General features: G+C 45.4%; 1 protein-coding gene across 3 annotated transcripts in view; it reads left to right on the top strand.

Moving 5' to 3' along the window:
* LOC124034569 (FYVE, RhoGEF and PH domain-containing protein 4-like) overlaps positions 1–16,669 on the top strand; it is a 123,659-nt gene that overhangs the window by 47,133 nt on the left and 59,857 nt on the right. The window contains exon 1 of one of the 3 annotated variants that reach the window (XM_046347983.1): positions 4,816–5,148. The exons of the other annotated variants lie outside the window; for them this stretch is intronic. The gene's annotated coding sequence lies outside the window, so the exon portion shown is untranslated. Of the gene's footprint in view, positions 1–4,815; positions 5,149–16,669 lie in introns of those variants that run through there. 3 annotated transcript variants of the gene reach the window in all.

The raw sequence follows: 16,669 nt of genomic DNA, 5'->3' as shown, positions 1-16,669 counted from the left end.
GCCTATTGCTCCACAAAAGCCGCTGCCCTTGCAGAGCAAGGGGAACCACTACTTTAAGGTCTCAAAGCGAGTGACGTCACCGATTGAAACGCTATTAGTGCGCACCACCGCTAACTAGCTAGCCATTTCACATCGGTTACACTAGCAGTTGTTGTCAGGGGTTCTCCACCTCTTCTCTCTTCATGTTCACACTTTTCATCCCCCTTTTAACTACAGGGCCAGAATACACAGTCAGATTACACAGCCGGAATACACAGTCGGAATACACAGTCAGTGCCTCCAGAAACAGCAGCACCATAGTCATCAGTTTCTTTGGTAGAGGGTGTCATTGAGCTCTGTGGAGCTTTGTCTTTCACCGTGTCAGAATGAGAGAGAGCATGAGGATGCTTATGATACTGACTGACACTATGGCACTCTCCTAGGATGTGCCCAATCAAACAAATAGTTAGCTGAGTGGGTTGGATCAATGAGGATGTCATTCTGTAAAGTTTTAGAATAGACCTAATTTGACTTAGGGGAACAAGACAGCAAATAAGTAAGTATGAAAGAGGAACTTCAGATGTTGTTGTCTCACGGAACTGAACACAATGCGAGACTTCAGCTGTGTGTGTATACTGTAGACCCAAAATAGACAGACCAGCATTTGTTGTTGTAGCCATTTGTTATTATTAAGCAATACTGCCAAAGGAGTTGTGGTATATGGCCAATATACCTCGGCTGAGGGCTGTTCTTAAGCACGATGCAACACAGAGTGCCTGGAATATTGGCCATATACCACAAACCCCCAAGGTGCCTTATTGCTATTATAAACTGGTTACCAATGTAATTACAGCAGTAAAAGGAAGAAAAAAAATTCATACCCATGGTATACGGTCTGATATACCATGGCTGTCAGCCAATCAGAATTCAGGGCACGAACCGCCCAGTTTATAACATGTATTATACACTTCAATAATAGATACTTTGTATATTGTATCACATAAGCAGCACTAAATGGAGTCTGTGTAATATACCTGGGTTATTTATGGCCAGAGAGCCAGACTGGTCTACTAGCCCATTGGGAATCAATCAGATGTGAAGACTGTGAATGGTTGGTAATATTGATTGACACATTTCAGAGCCTCCATCCCACAGCTGTTGCCTGTTTCCTCATGTCACAGCTCTACAGGCCTGACATTGATTAGAGAAGAGTCCAACACCCACTGTCTGTCTGGGATTGGAAAGAGGGGAGGGAGGGTGAGAGGGAAAGAGAGAGAAAGAGAGTGTGATGTGAAGTGTGAGATTCTGGGCAGCGGCTACATCGCACAAGAGAGAGAAAGAGATGATGCCTGCCTTCAATGTAATCAACTAATCAGAGTTCCTATACTGATCTCATCCCCCAGTGTTCAGATCCTATATTGATCTCTTCCCCCAGTGTTCAGATCCTATATTGATCTCTTCCCCCAGTGTTCAGATCCTATATTGATCTCTTCCCCCAGTGTTCAGATCCTATACTGATCTCTTCCCCCAGTGTTCAGATCCTATATTGATCTCTTCCCCCAGTGTTCATCCACTCCTGTGTCTGGTTTAGAGGTTGACCGATTAATCAGAATGACCGATTAATTAGGTCCGATTTCAAGTTTTCATAACAATCAGAAATCTAATATTATTTATACCTTTATTTAACTAGGCAAGTCAGTTAAGAACACATTCTTATTTTCAATAACGGCCTAGGAACTGTGGGTTAACTGCCTTGTTCAGGGGCAGAACGACAGATTTTCACCTTGTCAGCTCAGGGTATCCAATCTTGCAACCGTACAGTTAACTAGTCCAACGCTCTAACCATTGCACTCCACGAGTAGCCTGCCTGTTACGCAAATCCAGTAGAAGCCAAGGTAAATTGCTAGCTAGCATTAAACTTATCTTATAAAAAACAATCAATCATAATCACTAGTTATAACTACTAATCCAGTTTTGCAGGCAATATTAACCAGGTGAAATTGTGTAATTTCTCGTGCGTTTATTGCACGCAGAGTCAGGGTATATGCAACAGTTTGGGCTGCCTGGCTCATTGTGAACTAATTTGCCAGAATCTTACATGGCTGCCTAAATATGGTTCCCAATCAGAGACAACGATAAACACCTGACTCTGATTGAGAACCACTCCAGACAGCCGTAGACTCTGCTAGATCACCCCACTAGCTACAATCCCACTATATACCAAAACCCCAAGACAAAACACACCACAATACAAAAAACCCCTGCCACACCCTGGCCTGACCCAATACATAAAGATAAACACAAAATACTTCGACCAGGGCGTGACACACATATTTTACGTGGCACATGTTTTACATGGCACATATTAATTTCTTCTCCATCACTTTGTTTTTGCATTATTTAAACCAAATTGAACATGTTTCATTATTTATTTGAGGCTAAATTGATTTTATTGATGTATTATATTAAGTTAAAATAAGTGTTAATTCAGTATTCAGTAAAAAATATAAAAAATCGGCCAATTAATCCGTATCGGCTTTTTTGGTCCTCCAATAATCGGTATTGAAAAATCATAGTCATTCGACCTCTAGTCTGGTTAGATCTTCATTATTGTCTCTCCGTCAGGTATGAAGTTAATTTCACACCTGCATAGATAATAGCCTGGAGATCTCTCTGATATGGACTCCTGTGTTCTCCGCCCTGTTATATCTCCTTCGTTCCCTCCTGCTTTTTCTCTCTCGCTTTCTCATTCTCTCTGTCTCGTCTTTCTCTCTCGCTCTCTTTCTCTACCTCAATCACTCACTCTCTCTCTACCTCTCTCACTCTCTCTGTCTGTGATTGGAATCCCTGTAATGTTATACCAGGCACATCTCCCTCTAATGTTATGACATGAAGTGAAGCATTCAGGTTCACCTCTTCAGGTCACTGTGTTCCTCATTAGAGCTGTGTTCGACATCCTGCAGAGACCGTGTTTGTTGTTGTACCAGACTTGTTCATTGAACACCCTGTAATGTTAATGTGGATATGACTGGGCCTATGACCTGTGTGTGTGTGTGTGTGTGTGTGTGTGTGTGTGTGTGTGTGTGTGTGTGTGTGTGTGTGTGTGTGTGTGTGTGTGTGTGTGTGTGTGTGTGTGTGTGTGTGTGTGTGTGTGTGTGTGTGTGTGTGTGTGTGTGTGTGTGTGTGTGTGTGTGTGTGTGTGTGTGTGTGTGTGTGTGTGTGTGTGTGTGTGTTTGCAAACCTCTATAATGTTTGTTTTTATTTTGGAGAGACGAGAGAGGGGCTCATCTAGTCCCTATCTTCCCCGAACAGCAGGCACACTCTGATTGGAGGGATGTGACTGGGCATTTTAGCTATCTCTATTGTGAAAAATCACTTCCTGGTTTATGCAGAGAATTGATGCAAACGAGGTGTGAGTTACTTACTGTCTACTAATGATCATGTCCTTACTGTGGATGGATGTGGTATTCTCTGTCTTCTGGTGGCATTTTATCCGGATAGAAACGGTTTTAACAACATTCATGTTTTATTTTAAGTGAGTAGAACAACGCAAATCAAATCAAATGTTATTGGTCACATACACATGGTTAGCAGATGGTATCGGTCACATACACATGGTTAGCAGATGGTATCGGTCACATACACACGGTTAGTAGATAGTATCGGTCACATACACATGGTTAGCAGATTGTATCGGCCACATGCACATGGTTAGCAGATTGTATTGGCCACATGCACATGGTTAGCAAATCGTATTGGTCACATACACATGGTTAGCAGATGGTATCGGTCACATACACATTGTTAGCAGATGGTATAGCGAGTGTAGTGACATGCTTGTGCATCTAGATCCGACAGTGCAGCAGTATCTAACAGAAAATATCAACAATTCCACAACAAAACCTAATACACACAATCTAGTAAAGGAATGGGATAAGAATATATAATATAATACACTTCCTTATAAACTTGCTCACTGAGTCAGCGTATATGTCAATGTTATTCTCTGAAGCTACCCGGAACATATCCCAGTCCACGTGATCAAAACAATCTTAAAGCGTCGAACCCGATTGGTCAGACCAGTGTTGGATAGACCTAAGCATGGGCGCTTCCTGTTTTCGTTTCTGCCTATAGGAAGGGAGCAACAAGATGGAGTCATGGTCAGATTTGCCAAAAGGAGGGTGGGGGATGGCCTTGTATGCATCGCAGAATTTAGAGTAGCAATGGTCGAGCGTGTTACTCGACCATGCATTCGATACGGCATTCGATATGCTGATAGAATTTAGGTCGCCTCGTTCTCAAATTTACTTTGTTAAAATCCCTACTACAATAAATGCAGCCTCAGTATATATGGTTTCCAGTTTGCATAAAGTTCAGTGAAGTTCCTTGAGGGCCGTCTTTGTATCGGCTTGAGGGGGATATACACAGCTGTGACAATAACCAAGGAGAGTTCTCTTGGGAGATAATACAGTCGGCATTTGATTGTGAGGAATTCTAGGTCAGGTGAACAAAAGGACTTTGAGTTCCTGTGTGTTGTTACGATTACACCATGAGTCGTTAATCATGAAACATACACCCCCGCCCGTCTTCTTACTGGAGAGATGTTTATTCCTGTCGGCACGATGCACTGAAAATCCCATTGGCTGTACCGACTCCGATAGCATATCCCAATCTAGCCATGTTTCCTTGAAACAGTATGTTACAATCTGCAAGTTCCCCTCTGCGTAGATGAGTTTATCATGTTTATAATGCAGTGGTCAGGTCAGCTATTAGATTTGTGCCTGATTGAGATAATACCAGATCTCGTGCTTCTGATGACCTCACGTAAGAGCGAGAGAGAGAGAGAGAGTGACACATTATCTCAAACACACACAACTCCAGTCTGTCCCTGGCCCCTCCTACACCTGATTACACCTGCAGCATCCTGGGAACCGGTTGTACAATGACAGACAGGGAGGGAGGGCAGAGCCTTGAGGTTAAACACAAACACACCAATGCAGCAACCACCACTAGATGAGGAAACCTGCAGCGTAGGACAGGACCAAACTAACTAACTTCCTGTGATCTGCTTTTCTGGTCAAACTGGGACATGGAGAGGCAGTGTAATACAGAGATGCAGCAGGGGAAATACAGCCACATTGGAGAAGAGATTACTCAGGAACTGTCCAGGTAGTTTTGTTGAGTATTGTTTACTTTTAATAACTGCAAACACCCACACACCCTGTCAGATATAGCCTGAAATACATTGCTTCCTGCTGAGGAAAAGTAACTTTGTGTAGATATGTAGAACAGCAACTGTACATAATGATGTACGTGTATTTAGGTAGGTTATGTCCTACTGTAGGTTACATCTTACTGTAGGTGATGTCCTACTGTAGGTTCTATCCTACTGTAGGTTAAGTCTTACTGTAGGTTACATCCTACTATATGTTTTAAATCTTGCTATAGGTTATATCCTACTGTATGTTAATTTACTGTAGATTATGTCCTATTGTGTGAGAGAATATTTAATGCCAAAATAATTTGCTATGTTTATGACTGAGAGCAGTGCAGTTGTGGTCAGGAGTGCAGTTGTACAGTTAGGCCTGTGTATAGTTTAGGCCCGATGACAAGTGATCTGTTTGTCACGTGTATCTGGTGTAGAATCAGTTGAAGATATGAATGTTGATTAGTTTTGTTCTCAGAGTGTAGCAGGGCTTTATATAGAACTTGTCTTTTTCTGAAGTAGTTCTTGTCAGGACTGACGTGTGTGTGTGTTATAGCACCGCTTGGTTATATGGTGATGGGATGTCAGAGGAGAGGTGGAGAGATGTTCAGATGCTGTCAACAATGCTTGTCAATAACACAGTAACTCTGCTCAGCCACAGTATTTGCTGTCACTGCATGTATTACTGTATTTCTGCATGTATTAACTGTTTTGCTGCATGTATTACTGTATTGCTGTATTGCTGCATGTATTAACTGTTTTGCTGCATGTATTGCTGCATGTATTAACTGTATTGCTGCATGTATTACTGTATTGCTGCATGTATTGCTGCATGTATTAACTGTATTGCTGCATGTATTGCTGCATGTATTAACTGTATTGCTGCATGTATTAACTGTTTTGCTGCATGTATTAACTGTATTGCTGCATGTATTGCTGCATGTATTGCTGCATGTATTGCTGCATGTATTAACTGTTTAGCTGCATGTATTACTGTTTTGCTGCATGTATTAACTGTTTTGCTGCATGTTTTGCTGCATGTATTACTGTATTGCTGCATGTGTTGCTGTACTGCTGCATGTATTACTGTATGTATTGCTGCATGTGTTACTGTATTGCTGCATGTATTAACTGTATTGCTGCATGTATTGCTGCATGTATTGCTGCATGTATTAACTGTTTAGCTGCATGTATTACTGTTTTGCTGCATGTATTAACTGTATTGCTGCATGTATTAACTGTTTTGCTGCATGTTTTGCTGCATGTATTACTGTATTGCTGCATGTGTTGCTGTACTGCTGCATGTATTACTGTATGTATTGCTGCATGTGTTACTGTATTGCTGCATGTACATGACTGTAAGTCTGTAAAAGTTGCTAAATGCATGCTATGTATTACTGTATTGCTGCATGTATTCCTGTATTGCTGCATCTGATACTGTATTGCTGCATGTATTACTGTATTGCTGCATGCGTTACTGTATTGCTGCATGTGTTACTGTGTTGCTGCATGTGTTACTGTATTGCTGCATGTGTTACTGTGTTGCTGCATGTGTTACTGTATTGCTGCATGTATTACTGTATTGCTGCATGTATTACTGTATTGCTGCATGTGTTACTGTTTTGCTGCATGTATTACTGTATTGCTGCATGTGTTAATGTTTTGCTGCATGTATTACTGTATTGCTGCATGTGTTACTGTTTTGCTGCATGTATTACTGTATTGCTGCATGTGTTACTGTTTTGCTGCATGTATTACTGTATTGCTGCATGTGTTACTGTATTGCTGCATGTATTAAATTGAAATGGGTATATGGAATCAGGGCCAGTGTCCTCTCACTGCAGGGACATGATGAGTGTACGGCACTAGAAATTAATGGAGTGTGATAACACACACGGCAGTAGATGGCGGCAGGTTTGCCTTGTGGTTAGAGAGGCGAGCCAGCAACTGGAGGGTCGCCCGTTCTGGTATCAAATCCTAGATGCCATTGCCTGCCGTTGTGCCCTTGAGCAAGGCACTTACCCCCACAACAACAGTTCCCCAGACGCAGCATCCTGCACCTTTCCAAAACATGTATATGTACAGTACCAGTCAAAAGTTTGGACACACCTACTCATTCAATGGTTTTTCTTTATTTGTACTATTTTCTACATTGTAGACATCAAAATAATTAAATAACAGATATGGAATCATGTGGTGTTAAACAAATCCAAATATATTTTATATTCTTCAAAGTAGCCACCCTTTGCCTTGATGACAGCTTTGCACACTCTTGGCATTATGTCAACCCGCTTCAACCAACAGTCTTGAAGGAGTTCCCACATATGCTGAGCACCTGTTGGCTGCTTTTCCTTCACTCTACAGTCCAATTGGGTTGAGATCGGGTGATTGTGGAGGCCAGGTCATCTAATGCTGCACTCCATCCCTCTCCTTCCATGTAAAATAGCCCTAACACAGCCTGGAGGTGTGTTGGGTCATTGTCCTGTGGAAAAACAAATGATAGTCCCACTAAGCACAAAGCAGATGGGATGGTGTATCGCTGCAGAATGTTGTGGTAGCCATGCTGGTTAAGTGTGCCTTGAATTCCAAATAAAACTTTTTTTCACCTTTATTTAACCAGGTAGGCTAGTTGAGAACAAGTTCTCATTTGCAACTGCGACCTGGCCAAGATAAAGCGTAGCAATTCAACACATACAACAACACAGAGTTACACATGGAATTAACAAAACATAGACAATAATAATGCAGTAGAAAAAAATAAAACAAAAAGTCTATATACAGTGAGTGCAAATGATGTAAGATAAGGGAGTTAAGGCAATAAATAGGCCATGGTGGTGATGTAATTACAATATAGCAATTAAACACTGGAATGGAAGATGTGCAGAAGATGAATGTGCAAGTAGAGATACTGGGGTGCAACGGAGCAAGATAAATAAATACTGTATGGGGATGAGGTAGGTAGATAGATGGGCTATGTACAGGTGCAGTGATCTGTAAGCTGCTCTGACAGCTGGTGCTTAAAGCTAGTGAGGGAGATATGAGTCTCCAGCTTCAGTGATTTTTGCCGTTCGTTCCAGTCATTGGCAGCAGAGAACTGGAAGGAAAGACGACCAAAGGAGGAATTGGCTTTGGGGGTGACCAGTGAGATATACCTGCTGGAGCGCGTGCTACGAGTGGGTGCTGCTATGGTGACTAGTGAGCTGAGATAAGGCGGGGCTTAACCGAGCAGAGACTTGTAGATAACCTGTAGCCAGTGGGTTTGGCAACGAGTATGAAGCGAGGGCCAACCAACGAGAGCATACAGGTCGCAATGATGGGTAATGTATGGGGCTTTGGTGACAAAACGGATGGCACTGTGATAGACTGCATCCAGTTTGTTGAGTAGAGTGTTGGAGGCTATTTTATAGATGACATCACCGAAGTCGAGGATCGGTAGGATAGTCAGTTTTCTGAGGGTATGTTTGGCAGCATGAGTGAAGGATGCTTTGTTGCGATATAGGATTCTAGATTTAATTTTGGATTGGAGATGCTTAATGTGAGTCTGGAAGGAGAGTTTACAGTCTAACCAGACACCTAGGTATTTGTAGTTGTCCACGTATTCTAAGTCAGAGCCGTCCAGAATAGTGATGCTTGACGGGCAAGCAGGTGCGGGCAGTGATCGGTTGAATAGCATGCATTTAGTTTTCCCTGCGTTTAAGAGCAGTTGGAGGCCAAGGAGAGTTGTATGGCATTGAAGCTTGCCTGGAGGTAAGTTAACACAGTGTCCAGAGGGGCCAGAAGTATACAGAATGGTGTCGTCTGCGTAGAGGTGTACCAGAGAATCACCAGCAGCAAGAGCAACATCATTGATGTATACAGAGAGGAGAGTCGGCCCGAGGATTGAACCTCTTGGCACTCCCATAGAGACTGCCAGAGGTCCGGACAACAGGCCCTCCGATTTGACACACTGAAATCTATCAGAGAAGTAGTTGGTAAACCAGGCGAGGCAATCATTTGAGAAACCAAGGCTGTCGAGTCTGCCAATAAGAATGTGGTGATTGACAGAGTCGACAGCCTGGGCCAGGTCGATGAATACGGCTGCACAGTCATATCTCTTATCGATGGCGGTTTTGATGGAATTTAGGACCTTGAGTGTGGCTGAGGTGCACCCATGACCAGCTCTAAAACCAGATTGCATAGCGGAGAAGGTACGGTGGAATTTGAAATGGTCGGTAGTCTGTTTTTTTACCTCGGCTTTCGAAGACCTTAGAAAGACAGGGTAGGATAGATATAGGTCTGTAGCAGTGTGGGTCTAGAGTGTCAACCCATTTGAAGAGTTGGATGACCACAGCAGCTTTCCAATCTTTGGGAATCTCAGACGATACGAAAGAGAGGTTGAACAGGCTAGTAATAGGGGTTGCAACCATTTTGGCAGATAATTTTAGAACGAGAGGGTCCAGATTGTCTAGCCCTGCTGATTTGTAGGGGTCCAGATTTTGCCGCTCTTCCAGAACATCAGCTATCTGGATTTGGGTAAAGGAGAAATGGTGGGGGCTTTGGCTGTTTGCTGTGGAGGGTGCCGGGCAGTTGACCGGGGTAGGGGTAGCCCGGTGGAAATCATGGCCAGCCGTAGAGAAATGCTTATTGAAATTGTTGATTATCGTGGATGTATTTGTGGTGACAGTGTTTCCTAGCCTCAGAGCAGTGGGCAGCTGGGAGGAAGTGCTCTTTTTCTCCATGGACTTTACAGTGTCCCAGAACTTTTTTGAGTTAGTACTACAGGATGCAAATTTCTGTTTGAAAAAGCTGGCCTAACTTCCCTGAAAAGGTGCATATCACGGAGGCTATTCGATGCTAATGCAGAAAGCCACAGGATGTTTTTGTGCTGGTCAAAGGCAGACAGGTCTGGAGTGAACCAAGGACTATATCTATTCCTAGTTCTACATTTTTTGAATGGGGCATGCTTATTTAAGATGGTGAGTAAGGCACTTTTAAAGAATAACCAGGCATCATCTAATGACGGAATGAGGTCAATGTCATTCCAGGATACCCCGGCCAGGTCAATTAGAAAGGCCTGCTCGTAGAAGTGTTTTAGGGAGCGTTTGACAATGATGAGGGGTGGTCGTTTGGTCGCAGACCTATTAGGCAATAAGGCAGAGCACGCAGGCAATGAGGCAGTGATCGCTGAGATCTTGATTGAAAACAGCAGAGGTGTATTTGGAGGGCGAGTTAGTTCGGATGATATCTATGAGGGTGCTCGTGTTTACGGATTTTGAGTTGTACCTGGTATGTTCATTGATCATTTGTGTGAGATTGAGGGCATCAAGCTTGGATTGTAGGATGGCTGGGGTGTTAAGCATGTCCCAGCTTAGGTCACCTTGTAGCATGAGCTCAGAAGATAGATGGGGGGTGGGTTAATTCACATATGGTATCGAGGACACAGCTGGGGGCAGAGGGAGGTCTATAGCAAGCGGCAACAGTGAGAGACTTGTTTCTGGAAAGGTGAATTTTTAGAAGTAGAAGCTCGAATTGTTTAGGTACAGACTTGGATAGTAAGACAGAACTCTGCAGGCTATCTTTGCAGTAGATTGCAACACTGCCCCCCCCCCCTTTGGCAGTTCTATCTTGGTTGGAACCAAAAATCTTGAATTTTCACTCATCAGACCAAAGGACAGATTTCCACCAGTCTAATGTCCATTGCTCATGTTTGTTGGCCCAAGCAAGTCTCTTCTTCTTATTGCCCTTTTGTAATGGTTTCTTTGCAGCAGTCTCCTCTAAACAGTTGATGTTGAGATGTCTGTTACTTGAACACTGTGAAGCATTTATTTGGGCTTCAATTTATGAGGCTGGTAACTCTAATGAACTTAAATCAAATGTTATTTGTCACATACACATGGTTAGCAGATGTTAATGCGAGTGTAGCGAAATGCTTGTAGCAGAGGTAACTCTGGGTCTTCCTTTCCTGTGGCGGTCGACATGAGTGCCAGTTTCATCATAGCGCTTGATGTTTTTTGCTGCTGTACTTGAAGAAACGTTCAAAGTTTGTGAAATGTTCCATATTGACTGACCTTCATGTCTTAAATTGGTGGACTGTTGTTTCTCTTTGCTTATTTGAGCTGTTCTTGCCATATTATGGACTTTTACTAAATAGTGTTATGCAGGTGAATGAGGACCCAAAAGCGACTTGGCGAAAACAGAGTCTTTAATCCAGTTAAAGGAAATAGCAATACTCCTAGACAAATCGGAGCGGTAAATAAAGCATAAAAAACAATTCCACTCGTAATCACGAGAACTGACTGGAGACTCGATACTAAACTGCAGGTTGCCTCGGGAAGGCACTTGACCGTAGCAGACTCAGACACCTGCTCACCACGCAGCATCTGAGGGAAACACGACACGACAGGGCGATACAAAGACACAGCACGGTGAACAATATACAAGGATCCGACAGGGCAGAAACGGAAAACAAGGGGAGAAATAGGGACTCTAATCAGGGGAAAAGATAGGGAACAGGTGTGGGAAGACTAAATGATTGATTAGGGGAATAGGAACAGCTGGGAGCAGGAACGGAACGATAGAGAGAAGAGAGAGAGGAAGGGAGAGAGAAAAAGGGGAACGAACCTAAAAAGACCAGCAGGGGAAAACGAACAGAAGGAAAAGCAAAATGACAAGACAATATAAGACAAAACATGACAGTACCCCCACTCACCGAGCGCCTCCTGGCGCACTCGAGGAGGAATCCTGGCGGCAACGGAGGAAATCATCAATCAGTGAACGGTCCAGCACGTCCCGAGACGGAACCCAACTCCTCTCCTCAGGACCGTAACCCTCCCAATCCACTAAGTATTGGTGACCCCGTCCCCGAGAACGCATGTCCATGATCCTACGTACCTTGTAAATAGGTGCGCTCTCGACAAGGACGGGAGGGGGAGGGAAGACGAACGGGGGTGCGAAGAAAGGGCTTGACACAGGAGACATGGAAGACAGGATGGACGCGACGAAGATGTCGCGGAAGAAGCAGTCGCACAGCGACAGGATTGACGACCTGGGAGACACGGAACGGACCAATGAACCGCGGAGTCAACTTACGAGAAGCTGTCGTAAGAGGAAGGTTGCGAGTGGAAAGCCACACTCTCTGGCCGCAACAATACCTTGGACTCTTAATCCTACGTTTATTGGCGGCTCTCACAGTCTGTGCCCTGTAACGGCAAAGTGCAGACCTCACCCTCCTCCAGGTGCACTCACAACGTTGGACAAACGCTTGAGCGGATGGAACGCTGGACTCGGCAAGCTGGGATGAGAACAGAGGAGGCTGGTAACCCAGACTACTCTGAAACGGAGATAACCCGGTAGCAGACGAAGGAAGCGAGTTGTGAGCGTATTCTGCCCAGGGAGCTGTTCTGCCCAAGACGCAGGGTTTCTGAAAGAAAGGCTGCGTAGTATGCGACCAATCGTCTGATTGGCCCTCTCTGCTTGACCGTTAGACTGGGGATGAAACCCGGAAGAGAGACTGACGGACGCACCAATCAAACGACAGAACTCCCTCCAAAACTGTGACGTGAATTGCGGACCTCTGTCTGAAACGGCGTCTAACGGGAGGCCATGAATTCTGAACACATTCTCGATGATGATTTGTGCCGTCTCCTTAGCGGAAGGAAGTTTAGCGAGAGGAATGAAATGTGCCGCCTTAGAGAACCTATTGACAACCGTAAGAATCACAGTCTTCCCCGCAGACAAAGGCAGACCGGTAATGAAGTCTAGGGCGATGTGAGACCATGGTCGAGAAGGAATGGGGAGCGGTCTGAGACGACCGGCAGGAGGAGAGTTACCTGACTTAGTCTGCGCGCAGTCCGAACAAGCAGCCACGAAACGGCGCGTGTCACGCTCCTGAGTCAGCCACCAAAAGCGCTGGCGAATAGAAGCAAGAGTGCCTCGAACACCGGGATGACCAGCTAACTTGGCAGAGTGAGCCCACTGAAGAACAGCCAGACGAGTGGAAACAGGAACGAAAAGAAGGTTACTAGGACAAGCGCGCGGCGACGCAGTGTGCGTGAGTGCTTGCTTAACCTGTCTTTCAATTCCCCAGACTGTCAACCCGACAACACGCCCATAAGGAAGAATCCCCTCGGGATCAGTAGAAGCCACAGAAGAACTAAAAAGACGGGATAAAGCATCAGGCTTGGTGTTCTTGCTACCCGGACGGTAAGAAATCACAAACTCGAAACGAGCGAAAAATAACGCCCAACGAGCTTGACGAGCATTAAGTCGTTTGGCAGAACGGATGTACTCAAGGTTCTTATGGTCTGTCCAAACGACAAAAGGAACGGTCGCCCCCTCCAACCACTGTCGCCATTCGCCTAGGGCTAAGCAGATGGCGAGCAGTTCGCGGTTACCCACATCATAGTTGCATTCAGATGGCGACAGGCGATGAGAAAAATAAGCGCAAGGATGAACCTTATCGTCAGACTGGAAGCGCTGGGATAGAATGGCTCCCACGCCTACCTCTGAAGCGTCAACCTCGACAATGAATTGTCTAGTGACGTCAGGAGTAACGAGGATAGGAGCGGACGTAAAACGTTCTTTTAGAAGATCAAAAGCTCCTGGGCGGAACCGGACCACTTAAAACACGTCTTGACAGAAGTAAGAGCTGTGAGAGGGGCAGCAACTTGACCGAAATTACGAATGAAACGCCGATAGAAATTAGCGAAACCTAGAAAGCGCTGCAACTCGACACGTGACCTTGGAACGGGCCACTCACTGACAGCTTGGACCTTAGCGGAATCCATCTGAATGCCTTCAGCGGAAATAACGGAACCGAGAAAAGTAACGGAGGAGACATGAAAAGAGCACTTCTCAGCCTTCACGTAGAGACAATTCTCTAAAAGGCGCTGGAGAACACTTCGAACGTGCTGAACATGAATCTCGAGTGACGGTGAAAAAATCAGGATATCGTCAAGGTAGACAAAAACAAAGATGTTCAGCATGTCTCTCAGAACATCATTAACTAATGCCTGAAAAACAGCTGGCGCATTGGCGAGACCAAACGGCAGAACCCGGTACTCAAAATGCCCTAACGGAGTGTTAAACGCCGTTTTCCACTCGTCCCCCTCTCTGATGCGCACGAGATGGTAAGCGTTACGAAGGTCCAACTTAGTAAAGCACCTGGCTCCCTGCAGAATCTCGAAGGCTGATGACATAAGGGGAAGCGGATAACGATTCTTAACCGTTATGTCATTCAGCCCTCGATAATCACGCAGGGGCGCAGAGTACTGTCCTTTTTCTTAACAAAAAAACCCCGCCCCGGCCGGAGAGGAAGAAGGCACTATGGTACCGGCGTCAAGAGACACAGACAAATAATCCTCGAGAGCCTTACGTTCGGGAGCCGACAGAGAGTATAGTCTACCCCGAGGAGGAGTGGTCCCCGGAAGGAGATCAATACTACAATCATACGACCGGTGAGGAGGAAGGGAGTTGGCTCGGGACCTACTGAAGACCGTGCGCAGATCATGATATTCCTCCGGCACTCCTGTCAAATCGCCAGGTTCCTCCTGAGAAGTGGGGACAGAAGAAATGGGAGGGATGGCAGACATTAAACACTTCACATGACAAGAAACGTTCCAGGATAGGATAGAATTACTAGACCAATTAATAGAAGGATTATGACATACTAGCCAGGGATGACCCAAAACAACAGGTGTAAAAGGTGAACGAAAAATCAAAAAAGAAATAGTCTCACTGTGGTTACCAGATACTGTGAGGGTTAAAGGTAGTGTCTCAAATCTGATACTGGGAAGATGACTACCATCTAAGGCGAACATGGGCGTAGGCTTGTCTAACTGTCTGAAAGGAATGTCATGTTTCCGAGCCCATGCTTCGTCCATGAAACAACCCTCAGCCCCAGAGTCTATCAAGGCACTGCATGTAGCACCCGAACCGGTCCAGCGTAGATGGACCGACATAGTAGTACAGGATCTAGATGGAGAGACCTGAGTAGTAGCGCTCACCAGTAGCCCTCCGCTTACTGATGAGCTCTGGCTTTACTGGACATGAATTGACAAAATGTCCATCAAATCCGCAATAGAGGCACAGGCGGTTGGTGATCCTCCGTTCCCTCTCCTTAGTCAAGATGCGAATACCTCCCAGCTGCATGGGCTCAGTCTCTGAGCCAGAGGAGGGAGATGGTTGCGATGCGGAGCAGGGAAACACCGTTGACGCGAGCTCTCTTCCACGAGCTTGGTGACGAAGATCTACCCGTCGTTCTATGCGGATGGCGAGAGCAATCAAAGAGTCCACACTGGAAGGAACCTCCCGGGAGAGAATCTCATCTTTAACCACTGCGTGGAGTCCCTCCAGAAAACGAGCGAGCAGCGCCGGCTCGTTCCAGTCACTAGAGGCAGCAAGAGTGCGAAACTCTATAGAGTAATCCGTTATGGATCGATCACCTTGGCATAGGGAAGCCAGGGCCCTAGAAGCCTCCCTACCAAAAACTGAACGGTCAAAAACCCGAATCATCTCCTCTTTAAAGTTCTGGTAATTGTTTGAACAATCAGCCCTTGCCTCCCAGATAGCTGTGCCCCACTCTCGAGCCCGGCCAGTAAGGAGTGAAATGACGTAAGCAACCCGAGCTCTCTCTCTAGAGTATGTGTTGGGTTGGAGAGAGAACACAATATCACACTGGGTGAGAAAGGAGCGGCACTCCTTGGGCTGCCCGGAGTAGCAAGGTGGGTTATTAACCCTAGGTTCCGGAGGCTCGGCAGACCAGGAAGTAACAGGTGGCACGAGACGAAGACTCTGGAACTGTCCAGAGAGGTCGGAAACCTGAGCGGCCAGGTTCTCCATGGCATGACGAGCAGCAGACAATTCCTGCTCGTGTCTGCCGAGCATGGCTCCTTGGATCTCGACGGCAGTGTTACGAGCGTCTGTAGTCGCTGGGTCCATTCTTTGGTCGGATCCTTCTGTTATGCAGGTGAATGAGGACCCAAAAGCGACTTGGCGAAAACAGAGTCTTTAATCCAGTTAAAGGAAATAGCAATACTCCTAGACAAATCGGAGCGGTAAATAAAGCATAAAAAACAATTCCACTCGTAATCACGAGAACTGACTGGAGACTCGATACTAAACTGCAGGTTGCCTCGGGAAGGCACTTGACCGTAGCAGACTCAGACACCTGCTCACCACGCAGCATCTGAGGGAAACACGACACGACAGGGCGATACAAAGACACAGCACGGTGAACAATATACAAGGATCCGACAGGGCAGAAACGGAAAACAAGGGGAGAAATAGGGACTCTAATCAGGGGAAAAGATAGGGAACAGGTGTGGGAAGACTAAATGATTGATTAGGGGAATAGGAACAGCTGGGAGCAGGAACGGAACGATAGAGAGAAGAGAGAGAAGGAAGGGAGAGAGAAAAAGGGGAACGAACCTAAAAAGACCAGCAGGGGGAAACGAACAGAAGGAAAAGCAAAATGACAAGACAATATAAGACAAAACATGACAAATA

The sequence above is a fragment of the Oncorhynchus gorbuscha genome, linkage group LG01, assembly GCF_021184085.1.
Source record: "Oncorhynchus gorbuscha isolate QuinsamMale2020 ecotype Even-year linkage group LG01, OgorEven_v1.0, whole genome shotgun sequence".
Taxonomy (NCBI): Eukaryota; Metazoa; Chordata; class Actinopteri; order Salmoniformes; family Salmonidae; genus Oncorhynchus; species Oncorhynchus gorbuscha.
This window is presented reverse-complemented; position numbering and strand designations above follow the sequence as displayed.